Source organism: Microtus oregoni, unplaced genomic scaffold (genome assembly GCF_018167655.1).
Source record: "Microtus oregoni isolate MIOR12 unplaced genomic scaffold, Mior012 000033F_ref0000390, whole genome shotgun sequence".
Taxonomy (NCBI): domain Eukaryota; kingdom Metazoa; phylum Chordata; class Mammalia; order Rodentia; family Cricetidae; genus Microtus; species Microtus oregoni.
In genome coordinates, this window is record NW_024543092.1 from 7,931,504 (window position 1) to 7,944,295 (window position 12,792).

The following is a 12,792-nucleotide window of genomic DNA, read 5'->3' on the forward strand; positions in this document are numbered from 1 at the left end:
TTTCTCAAACACAGCTAGAGTTGGCGGGGGCGGGGATAGTCAGCTAATGCCAAGAGATCCTGTGTTCATGGTGACCCCAGCAGAGCTTCCTGGCATCCTCATCTCTAGCAGGTGCTGATGTGGTTGCTTTGGATACAGCCACAGGCCCAGAAGTGGGTGGCATGTGAAGGCAAAGTGGATAAGATACGAGGGGCAGTGCCAGCTGCCCAGCGGGGTTTTTTTTATGCAGAGGGCTTGAGGGTATGACTAAGATAATGCCAAGGAATTTCAAAATAAGATGTGATAAGACGGGAAAGCCTGGGTTCCCGTTTCCATTGTGTTTGTAAGACGCTGACAGATGTCATCACCTGTGTCTGTCAAAGAATTTAAAGTGTCCCAGGAGAAAACAAAGCTCAAGTGGCGCTGCCCAGTCACCATGGAAGGGACCGATTCAGGTCACCGCATTTGTTCGTGCTGCCTGGGGAGGAAAGTAGGGCAGGCAGGTGGCTCCCACAGTGATGTCCAGGAGGGCTTCTAGCTAGGAGGGGAAGGAAGGGTCCTTCATACTCAGAGTCCTCTGGCTCTGACCTTCGGACGCAATCTCACCAGCCCCTCACCCCCTTCTGTCCCCAGAGCAGGTGACAGAAGAAAGGCTCCTCAGCCCCCTGTCCCTGCCTGGGCTGCCCGCACAAGCGGCCAGTGTGGCCAGCAGGCCTGGGTGATGGTGAATGAGAGCGGCTGTTTGTTTCCACTGAGAAAGTTCTGACCCGCTTCCGGAGCCATCGCCATGGAAACGCCAGGAGGAGATAATTGAATGGAGTCTCTTTTTCTTCCTCTGCCTCCTCTCTCCTCCCCACCCTGAGGCCCAACCTGGTAAAGACTGCCTTCCGAGGCCTGCTGTCTCAGTAGAGTTTAACAGCTTTGTGAAGGATGCCTACTCCCCTCACCTGGGATCCATTACCCAGCGTTCTCCTGGCCCAGAGTAGTGGTAGTTCATTTGTACACCAGCTCTCCAGGCCTGCCCAATAGCCACTTGGTCTGCAGACCTGAATGCAGAGGTGCCCACCCCATATGCTAAGCCAGGCTCCATACCAGGCTTCCTGGTTAGAGAAATCTTGTTGGGACCACATATATATTACACATACTCAGAAACGTTTCAAGAAGAACTAGAGGGAAGAAAAATTTTGTTGCGCACACAGAATGAATAACAACCATTTAACTGTTAGCCAGGGCGTTTTCCTTGTTCCTTTTTGTTTTGTTTGGGTTTTACAGCGTGGGCATCACATTGAGCCTTCTGCATACTGGGCAAGTGCTCTGCTCCCTAAGCAGTACCCGCCCCTGCCCCCAGCCTTAAAGGGTTTTGTTTGTTTGTTTTTGTTTTTATTTTCCTTCATCTAAAGTTACTAATGTTCCCCTTTAATTTTGTGAAAAGTGGATTTGGTGAGGAACTCTCCAACCCCATGTTGTTTAACGCCTTTTTATTTTGCTTTAGACAAAACTAATAATTCTTAAGATATAAAAACCCAAAATAAAAGTTGAACTTCCTAGGGAAGCCATAAAGTAAAGGCACCGAGATTGACGGGATGCAATAATCAGAAGGAACAAGGTGGTCAAGGTTCTTTCCACGCAATTCTTGTTTTGTATGCCTGTGGAGGAGTCATCAAAAGCCAGAGGTTGAGGCTGGGGAGATGGCTTAGCAGTTAGGGGTGCATCTTGAGGTTGTTTCCAGCAGCCTCATCAGGCAGCTAGCTCACAACCGCATGTAAGTCCAGCTCCAGGGTGTCTGGAGCCCTCTTCTGGCTGCACAGGGACTTGTAGGCACTTGCTGGAAATACAGACATACAGACAAACACACCGCAAAGAAATACTAGTACTAACAATCACTATCATCATCATCAAATAATGAAATAATAGTTGTTTGTTTTTAAGGCAGAGTTTGATCTGGGCCTTCAGACTGCAGTGTCTATAAACCTGTATTGCATTTTCATTGCTTAACACTATAGGCTCACCGTATTGGACCCAGCACTTTGAAGGTGGTGATGAAGATGATGATGTGTCCTCTGTATTCATGGATCCCAACTATTTTTTTTCTGAGACAGGGTTTCTCTGTGTATCTGGCTGCCCTGGAATTCCCTCTGTAGACCAGACTGGCCTTGAACTCACAGAGATCCTCTTGCCTCTGCCTCCCCAAGTGCTGGGATTAAAGTTATATGCCACCACAACCTGGCAGATCCCAGCTATTATTGAAAAGACATTGGGCTGGATATTTGAAAGAGCTGAATTTAACTCCCAAGTCTATAGCGTACAGCCATCCCCCCCTCTAATATACTGTAATACAATGTTTTTGTTTATACGCTATGTGCTAATATATCTTACTATCTGATTTACCTACCTATAAGGCAAGTATTCTATTGCTGACCCAAGTCCCCTGCCCAGAAGTGATTTAAACTTTCTAAATTGTTCATTTTAAAGATTACTCAAAAGCAGTAATATTTTTTTGGACCATATGTGACCTTGGGTAAGTGAAATTGTTAAAAACAAAAATCTCATATACAAGGGGCTGCTGTACCAGTTATGTGACCTTGGATAAGTCCCTTATAGAAGTACCCTGAGTCTTAGTACCTTCACCTGTATATCAGGCATGTTCTTTTTTTTTTTTTTTTGGTGGTGGGGTGAGGGAGGAGTTCAAGACAGGGTTTCTCTATAGCTTTAAAGCCTGTCCTGGAACTCACTTTGTATACCAGTCTGGCCTCAAACTCACAGAGATATGGCTGCCTCTGCCTCCCGAGTCCTGGAGCATGTGCCATCATTGCTCAGCTTAGGGCATGCTCTTTTCTGGGTTTCTGTGGCCTGAAAGATGACAAGGTATGAACACAGTAAACCAACCAGACCAATGCTTTGTAAAAGCGTGTCCTTTTTTGTTATGTGTTTAACCAGAATCTTACTATGTTGTAGCTCATGACCTTCCTGCCTCAACCTCCCAAGTACCTTACAAGTACTGGTACTCCCAAGTAGTCCCAAGTATTGTTATGGACTACCATGCCTGGTATAGCCATGGGTTAGCTTGACACCAGCATGGACAAATAGCTGCATATTCTCCTATAACCAGGAGTCTGCAGGGCAGTATTTGGAGACTGGTACAGCTGGGCTTTCTTCCTCTCTGCTGCACCAGCCTTAGAGTGTGACTTCCTTCCTTCTGGTAAATGATGACGACTTGGCTTCGTTGCCTGTGCCTCAGACAAGGTGAACAGGGAGAGCAGAGGAAGAGGTTGTGTGGAGTGACAGGCCAGTTCTTTCCATCACAGAAACACGGACTCTCTGAGAACTACCCAGAAACCCTAGTTCTCCGTGGGAGACTGACAACTGGCTCTTCCTTAGCTGCAAGGGAGTCTGAGGAAGTATTTTCACAGAGCACACTGCCACCCAACCAAAACTGTGGTTCTTAGGGGGAAGAAAGAACATGAGAAAAGTTATTGAAAGTGGGAGTCAAGTTAATTTATTACCTTAGAGAAAGTTAATACAATCAGCTTGATTAATTGTAAACTGGTGGAAGGTGTGTACTGGGTTGTGGTGCAGTTCCCTCATTAAGTAGCTCAGAACTTCATTATCTCTGCCTAGCAAACAACAATTCATCATTGGTCTTTTCATATGAAACTAATCAGCTAGGATTCCTTTCTGTACAGTCTTACTTCAAATACCATGGACCATCCAATACATCACAAAGATATTCTGAAGATTGGTTACTATTTTTGGAGGAACTGGAAAGGCATTTATCATAGGTGCTGGGTGGGTACATGTTGTTGCTGTCAGTGATTATCACCAGCAAAGTTGGCATGTATGTATCCATTTTATAGTCACTTATTTAGTTCTGAACCAAGTCACAAATGAAGAGACATATGAGGGCTGGAGCTGTGGCTCAGCTGGTGGAGTGCTTGCCTACATAGTGTGCATAAAGCCCTTGGTTTCTTCCCCAGCACCACATAAAACCCAATGCCGTGGTGCGTGTCTGTTTCTTAGTATTCAGAAGGTGAAGGCAGGAGGATTGCAAGTTCAAGGCCATTCTAGGCTAAACAGCAAGTATGAGGCCAGCCTTACCTCTATGTGAATTTGTCTAAGACAGAGAAACAGAGGTAGAAAGGAAGGGGAAAGGAAGAAGAGAAGAAGAAAATAAAATAAAAGTTAAAATTGGAACAGCCACCCTACCCTGAGAGGCCCCTGGGATCTGAAGGGGGGTGGCATGTCAACAGAGCATAAACAAAGCTGTCCTTGCTTTGGCTCTGCCTCTCTCCAACCCCTAACCTGAAACCACTGCACAACGCGATCCATTCTGCCCTTAAGTCCTGGCCTTAATGAGCCTGTAGCCTGGACACAGACTTCCGCTTTGGAGAGATGGCATTTGGCTGCTCGTCAGACGCGAAAGTCTTGTGTTTCTGCCAGTGACCTGAATTATTAACTTGTAGCATGAGTTCCTAGCTGGTGTGTGGAAGGATGAACACCCCTTCCGTGTACCTCTGCGAAGGGTTTTTCAGATGACTTGGAACCCTGCTTTTGACTTGGAGAGCTTGTTGGCCACCCTGGAAGTGCTGGACAACCGAGCTGAGAGGGTGAAGTGCGTTTTTAGAAGTTCTGACAAAGACTGGGGTCAAAGTCAGGGAGAAGAGTTACCATATTTGATCATATTTTATTCAATTTTAGTGCTTAGCGTAGGCATGATCTAGGTACCATGCTGGTTACCTTCCTCATTTTCTGAATATGATGTTTTTGAGACCTCTCCTATAGAAGGAATAGCCTGACTTAAAGTGGTTTGGAGGATGACTTTGGACCAAGGGTATTTCTTATAGAAAGGAGACGGGGTAGGAAAAGTTACAAGTGACAAATCCATGGCTCAAGAGTCCAAACGTCTCGACAGTCCTTGTCCCTTCTTTACTGGACTGTGACAAAATGCCCTGAGAAAAAGCAACTTAGGAGAGAAGGAATTTTGTTTGTTCTGTTTCAACTCTTAACCCCAGCTATTGTCAATGATTGCAGGAAAGCCAATGTTGAAATTCAAAGCGGCTAGTCAGCATCACACCCAAGAGTGAAAGGAGGATAAATTCCTTCCTGTTTTCATAGAGCTGGCTTCCCTTCTTCTTACACAGTCTAGGGAATGCCTAGGGAATGGTGCATCCACAGTGGGCTGTCTTCACACATCAATTCACGTGTAATCAAGACAGGTTCACAGTTCAATCTGATACAGACACTCCTTCGTTGAGATTCTCTTGTTAGATGATTTTAAGTAGTGTGAAATTGGCAGGCACCTGTGGCAACTGTCACAGACCTGTACACAGCAGAATTAAAGACTGGGTGGTAGCATTGTTTCTCGACGGCATCTATACTTCATAAACTTGAAAAGCCTGCCATTACCTTTGGAAAAATAATGTGACATAATTGATGGACCTACGTCATTTGTGTTCATACTGAAAAAGCTGCTCAGCATTAATAAAAACGTTAGTATATACTATGCTTTACTAAGCTAAGTACTGCCCTATGGAGACATTTGGATATAAAGATTTTTTTAAAATTCTTTAAATTTTGAACACACACACACACACACACACACACACACACACACACTGGATCCATTCAAGGCCAGAAGAAGGTGTGAGATCCTGGAGCTGATGGTTGTGAACTTCTTCATGTGTTTCTTAAGGCCTGACCTCTGGAAGTAAGAAGAGCAGCAAACACTCTTACCCAGCGAGCCACTTCTTCAGGCACCCAACAATAAGATATAAGCAAATGAAAGTAATATGTGCCACAAATAAACTAGATACAGAACACTTGACATGTGTTTATCATCAAGTATATGTTTTGTTGGGATTCTAATAATAAGTTGCTTTTATGAAATGAGAAGAAGAAATAACTACATGAAGATGCCGGAGAGAGGTTGGCATGAAATAATCATTACAGAGACAGTGACTGGAAATGGCTTAAGCTAGCATAGGGGATGTGTGCTGGCCTTGTGTGCTGACATGGTGATGGCTGAGTTCTGTAGAGCATCCCAGGGTACCAGCCTGCTGTGGCGCTGATGAATATTTATGTAGGTATCATTCGCAAGGGTCTTCCCAAGTGTCAGGCGCAGTGTAAGGGGTTTCCGCTCATCCACCCACACTCTCAGGACAGCCAAGTAAGGCAGGGACCATTTCCATAGCGCTACTTCATCCGGCAGGGACCGTTTCCATAGCTCTACTTCATCCGGCAGGGACCGTTTCCATACCGCTACTTCATCTGGTAGCATCAACATGTAAATGTGTGGCAGCTTTGGCTCTTTCCAAATCTGTCAGACTTCATAGTGTGTGACTCTTACTCTGGGCTGGGTTGTCACCTTGGATTTCACAATACTCACCCCTATCTTAATCATTTATTGAGGTGACCTTGTCAAGCAGGAAAGTACAGAACACAGCTGAGCCTGGTGGCTCGTGCCTGCACTCCCAGCTATCAGGCAAGCCGAGGCCTGAAGGTTGCTGGGAGTTTGAGACCAGCCTGGGCTACATAGTAAGTTTTAAGGTTAGTATGGAGTACAGTATGAGGTGCTGTCTCAGACCAAAAAAAAACAAAACACCAAAAAAAGGCAGCAAACTAAGCTAAAGACATCAGGAAGAAATTATAAGCTGAGAGAAGATTCTGAGATGAAGGATAAAGGCCTGGATAAGAGGGGGTTTTGATTGAGCTGATAAAATGTGGCCAGTGTTACGATTGGCGCACAATATTTATGGAGTTCTAAGACTCTGGGTGAGAATTCCTGTCAGTCACGGTCGGTGAAATTGTGTATGAAATTCAGCCTTCCCCCTAGAAAGAACTGGGTTTGGGCTACTAGAGAGTTAGGCAGGACTCAGCACTAGGGGGCGCTGGCCTTTGCCTTTTCCACACCCTTGAGAGCCAGTCCTTCCTCTCATGACCCAGGCTGTGCCCAGGGTCTCATATCTCACTTCAGTCCTGCCCCTGCGGCTGGGGAGTGGATAACCTCTTGAGTTTCTATGGCGGGTAGTAGATGGTAATAACTAAGTTTTGTTCCGTATTAACTCTGCTAAGTAGAGAAGTGATGTTCATGAGATGAAAAATGTATCTGATATCTTAAGGGTAATATTCACGAGGCTGGGGATGTGGCTCAGATGGTAGATGGTTTGTGCTTAGCATGCTATAGGGTGGGTGGACAGTCCTATGATATCACAGTTGGGAGGTGAAGGCAGGGACACGAGAAATTCAAAGCTGATCTTCAGGTACATTCTAAGTTAGATGTAAGCCATGAAAGGTGAGGCTCTGTCTCAGAAAACCTCCAAACGGAGGTGGACACGAAGTTCTACGCCAGCCAAAAAGCTATTTGCAATTGATAGCTACTGGGAGAAGGAAAAAAAACATCCCCCCCCACCCCCAACAGATTGGCACTGCATAAGTCAACAGCACTCCAGTGCAAGCCCCATGCTCAGGAGGATTTGGAGGAAGGGAAAGAAGATGATAAAATATTAGATAAATTCTGAATGGATAATCAAAAACATTTAAAAACTACATACATAGCATATATATATATATACATATATATATATATGTTCCTATGCACAATATAAATTATACTTATGTAGCTCCTAAGAAAGGAAATTGATTTCTTTAAGATCTGTAAGCAGTTTTTGAAGCAGAGTTTGAAGTTCTGTAGCCAGGCTGGCCTTGAGGCACTGTTACTGCCTCAGCCTCTCCAATGCTGGGATTGCAGCCATGAGCCGTAACATCTAACAAAGGCCCCCAACCTTACTGTCTTGTAGCACGGGCATGTCCTTTTCCTCCTTCCAGAGGATGAAGTGACAGGTTTGGAGACTCTTGGGTAGCCCGGGGTAATGCTGGGTACTAGCAGACACAGCAAGACCCCCGAGTCACAATTCAGCAGGGAGAAAACTGGCGCTGAAGTTTTATATCCTGAGATTTAAGATTATGGAGCCATAAAATCTCTGCAAATCTAGGTTTCTAGTGATGTATAACATATGCTATGCCTTATAAATTAGGTTATAACTGCATTTGTGTGTGTGTGCACGCGTGTTTGTTTGTTTAGTTACAGTGACGCTCCTGGGAGCCCACGGGAACCCTGACAGGGAGTCTGTAGTTCAGGCATTGATCGTGCCTGCCTGGTCTCCGCATGTGCAAATGAGCTAGCATTGTTCTCTCTGGGTGCACCTCAGACTGATTGAACAGCCCCAGGAAGGAAGGAGTCACTTCTTCATCCCCCTTACTTCCGCTAGCAGACCCAAGGTGTTGGGTTAGATCCTCAGGTGTGCTCATGTAATCGTAGACTTTCAGTCAGACTCAGGCTGGGAAACATAACGCCATGAGTTCTCGTGAGTGGCGGTCTGTTAGTTAGGACAGGGCAGGACCAGGACGTGCTCACGTGCCCTTGAAGACCATCTCTTAGACAGAAAAGGGAGGCGCACTTAGAAACAGGAGAGAGAAGTGTTGGGAGGCCCTGGGCTTGGGAGTCACACAGGACAGTTCTGTGCCCCTTGGCTTGAGATTTCAGGTGGCAGACACATTCTGTGCTTGGAGATGTCTACTCGGTTCACCACCTGGCTTCACCTCTTTCTGATCCCTAAAACATCAGTACGCAGTCTTCAAAATGCCTCTCTGTTTTATTTCCCACTGTCCCCGACTCCTGACAATGTGAGTGATATCCAGATTGACTCTGGTGCACTGCTCTGGTCCCACACACCCCACTTTGCCTTTCGTATCTATGCGGGAGAATGAATAGACACCCACGTCACTGGTCTACGGTAGACTCATGGTCTTCCTCTCTAGCTCTCACCCCGTGTCGTCTTCCCACCCCCCATCACCGGGACGTGAATGCCACAGCAGCGTGGCTCTCTGGCCACATCTTCAGGGAGGTCGCTGCTCCTCTCCACATTCCTCCCCCTCTAGCTCAGCAGCTCTTCCTTCCTCTCTACCCGGGCTCCAGTGCACAAAGCCTCACCTGTCTCCTTTAGCAAATGTTCTCTGTGCCTGACTCGCTGGGATTTGAATAATTATAGATGGAAGGAAGAGTGGATGGTTGAAAATGAGTGGACAAGGGAGAGATGTGGGCCAAGTTATAAAGATACGCTTCTTTAAAAAGTTTTTTAATCCAATAATTCCTTAATTTTGGAATTTCCTTAGATGAATCTTGTCTTTAGAAACTCTTAAGTAGTTTAGGGATCTTAAGGAGAGATGTTCACATGTTAACAATGTGTGGGGGGGGTCTTAACTGTAGTTACTGAAAAAAAGATGTTCACGCTAGTTCAGTTCTGGAGAAATAATAGGACAGACTTGTTCAGGATCTAAACCAGGGGCCTCTTGAGCCCTGAGCAAGAAATCCCATCCCCAGACCTCCTGAGACTTTAGGTGTAAAACTTCCAGAGTGCGACAGAATGCTAAGTATTGCTTCATGGTTCCCATCCCTCTTACTCCTTTATCAATGAAATCGATGTTGCCCAGGAGACTACAAACCACCTCCTAGACCTGCCCTTCTTAGGACCCCTGTGTGGAATCAGAAGGAGGCTGTGGTTGGAGGTGCAGCCTCTTTGGAGCTGACTTCCGACAGTTTATTTCTTTCAGTAAATGACTCTTTTGCCTGTCTGTCATCCAGGTCCTGCAGAATGGACATTAGAAGTGAGGGGGAAGAATGTGGCATTTTGCATGCCTTCTCTGCCAGCCTCTGCGGTAGAATTCACTCTGTCCAGATTCACACAGTGTCACTTTTCTCTTTTGAGAGGTGATGATCTGAGGAGCCTCACACTTAGGGGACCCTGGCTTTGCCCAGTCTGAGTGTTGTAAACTTGTGAAAATTTAAAAACAAAATTCCACGCGCTAGATCACAATCAAACCAAGAATCGACAGTGCCATCTTCTGGTGATCTGAGGAAATGCAAGAAATGTGGGCGCTGCCAAACATGAGGACAAAATCATGTGTGTGATAATTTGAAGAAGGAGAGAGCGAATGAAAACAAAAAGGCCTTATGTCTGTGGTTTGGGGAGGAGCCTGTGACTACCTAGGTTTGTGATATCTAGGGATCGGCGAGAATGTACCTTTCCCTGAAACAGCAAGTTTGGGAAAATTTTTATAGCATCAAACATTTTTATTTTGCTGGAAATACAAAGAAATGTTAAGAATGGAAAGGAACCGTTACATTTCTCAAAGATAGGATTGAAATGATTTGCCTTCCCAGAGAGGGCAAGGTATACATTAAAAGACCACGGGGCCCCAGAAGGCCACCTGTTATAATCCCTAGTGGCCGCGGAGTGACCATGAAGCAATAGAGTGCCTCCCCTTGTGGGGACCTTAGCGTCCTGTAAAATCGGAATATAAATCAAGTGATAGTTAAAAGTCACTTAACCCATTAAGATTTATTACTCTCAGTCATCTGAGGGCTTAAATATTTCTGCAGACCATTTTCTTGAGAAAAGGCTCCTTTTAATGTGAGGACAAATCGCTGCAAAGCACTGACCATGTTGGCGTCCGGTTTTTGTTCAGCACTGGGGACATTTCATGCATGTGGCTCTGAGCAATAGGTCAGTCCCTCCCTAGTCCTTTTGGCAAGTGTGAAGCTAGATGTGCTGCCCCCTCCACTTTTTGCGAGCACTTAGGACTGCAGGATGCAGTACGGAGGAGGCAGGTGGGTGGGCTTATGGTGCCAGGACTCTGAGTTAAAAATAACGCAGGAAGATTTTTCTTATTCAAAGACCACTCCAAGCTGATTCCTACTTTGAAAGATTCTCCGCTTCCCTCTCCAGCCAGCTAGCCCATGGCTCACTCTTGACAGTCCTTGTTGGTCTCCCAATTCACCTGTGGCCACAAGCATGTGGTAGTCTGCCCCCCCACCCCACCTCCCCCACCCCCCCGTGATAGTCAACGGTTCATCACTGTGACAAAGACCAGAGAGAAAACAACTTTGGAAGGCTCTGTCTGGGCTCATGGTCTTGTTTGCTTTGGGGGCTGAGGCTATCGTGGTGCGGAGAGCAGGCTAGGTATAAAGTGAACAGAGTTCACTACAGTGTCTGCTAAGTGGAGAGAAATGCCTGGCCCATCAAGACTTTCTCCTTCCCTCTTTATAGCCTGTCTAGGTTTCAGCCTATTGGATGGTGCCACCCATATTCAGGTGGGTGAGCCTTTCTCCCTTAGTGAATTATCTGTGGCGACTTTCATTGCTGTACCTGGAACTGCTTTGGTGATCTCCTTGGACCCCCACAGTCCTATCAAGGCCAACTATATGCCACCCCTATCTTTGTATGCCTTCCTATTTGTTGCTTGTTTGAGACAGGATCTTGTATTCCACACTGGCCTTGAACTCGCTACGTAGCAGAGACCCTCCTGCCTTCCCCTCCCAAGTGCTGACATTACAAAAGCGCACCAACTCCTTATACAGTGATGGGGTCAAACCCAGGGCTTTGTACACTAGCCACGTACTCTACCAACTGAGCTAAGTCTGTCCCTGTATGCATCCTTGTTCGTATCCACCCCTCTCTAACAGTAGGCTCATTTCTTCATGCCGCATGCCCTCGTCCCTTACATGTAATTAGGAAATATTGCTATGTATGTATGATGTGTTTATGTGTCTATCATCTATCTATCTATCTATCTATCTATCTATCTATCTATCTATCATCTATCTATCTATCTATCTATCTATCTATCTATCTAATAGAACTTCAAATGTCCACTACTTGAAAACCTTTCAAGTACACATGAGTTGAAGTTCTTTTATTTTTGCAGTGGGTAGGAGGAAGGAAAATAGTAAATTCTATATTTTTGTTGGGGAACTGTAGTTTGGAACTTTCAGGGATGCGTGTCAGTCAGAAGTAGTTCTCTCCTCTCAGATGTGGACCGTTATGTTGCCTGCAGGGTCTGGGTACCCATTGGCCACCAGTCAGCATCAATGCCTCTACAACTCAGTAGTGGCTCAATCATCGGGGACCCTGTACCCCCTTCTGTACCTTAAATTCTTGAGGTCCCTTTACCTGCAAGTTCTCTCTGTTAGGTGTTTGGAGGCCCTTTCACTTGCCCCCTGACTGTTTTCAATGTTTTCTCTCAATACCTGGCCTCACAACCGGCTTTCTAAGCATCCAGATAGTAGCTACAGTGAGCCAGCTACAGAGAGTCAGGCAATTCTTTATCTTCCTTTTTGGCAGTGAACTTAGAGAGAAGATTTGGGTGTGAATTCTCTTAAGTACCCAACTTATTCAGGCTCTATTTTTTCCCTGTGGCTTGCCTGTGCCTAAGGTCACTGACTTAGTCCTCTAGAGTTTGTATCCAGCAAATGAGGATTTTGATTGGATCTCTACTGTCCCCCTACCCCTTTTGCTGTTAATATTATTTTCTTTCCCTGCCTTCATGCTTTATGTTGGTGTTGTCTGAGTGCTTCCTAGAGGAGCAACTCACTTACTGGTTTTAGGCTGTGGTTCACATCCCTTGCTGTGTGTGTTTACGAGGTTCAGCTATTACATGCTGACAGGCGCATTGTGAAGCAGATACGCTAACTGGATTAACTTGGATCCATTTGAACAAAAATTCACCATGTCTTAAAAATGTGAAGCTCTCATGCAAATAGAAACACATTTCTGGCTTGATTTTGAACCTTACTGAGATCTGGAAAGACCAACTGTCATCCTTGCCAGTTGGCACCACCATCTATGGGAGCGCCATACAGGCTACCCCTCCACCTGGGCATCCTGTCTCCTTCTGACGGCATGTGTCACCTCCTCAGGCTACCCTCATCTTTGCTTCAGCTGCCCATGCAACTCACTTGCTGGCCCAAGCAGCCTTTGC

At 45.8% G+C, this 12,792-nt stretch overlaps 1 protein-coding gene across 4 annotated transcripts in view; it reads left to right on the forward strand.

The window, feature by feature from the left end:
- The window catches only part of Sash1 (SAM and SH3 domain containing 1), a 229,949-nt gene that overhangs the window by 150,535 nt on the left and 66,622 nt on the right, over positions 1-12,792 (forward strand). The gene's annotated exons all lie outside the window — the stretch shown is intronic.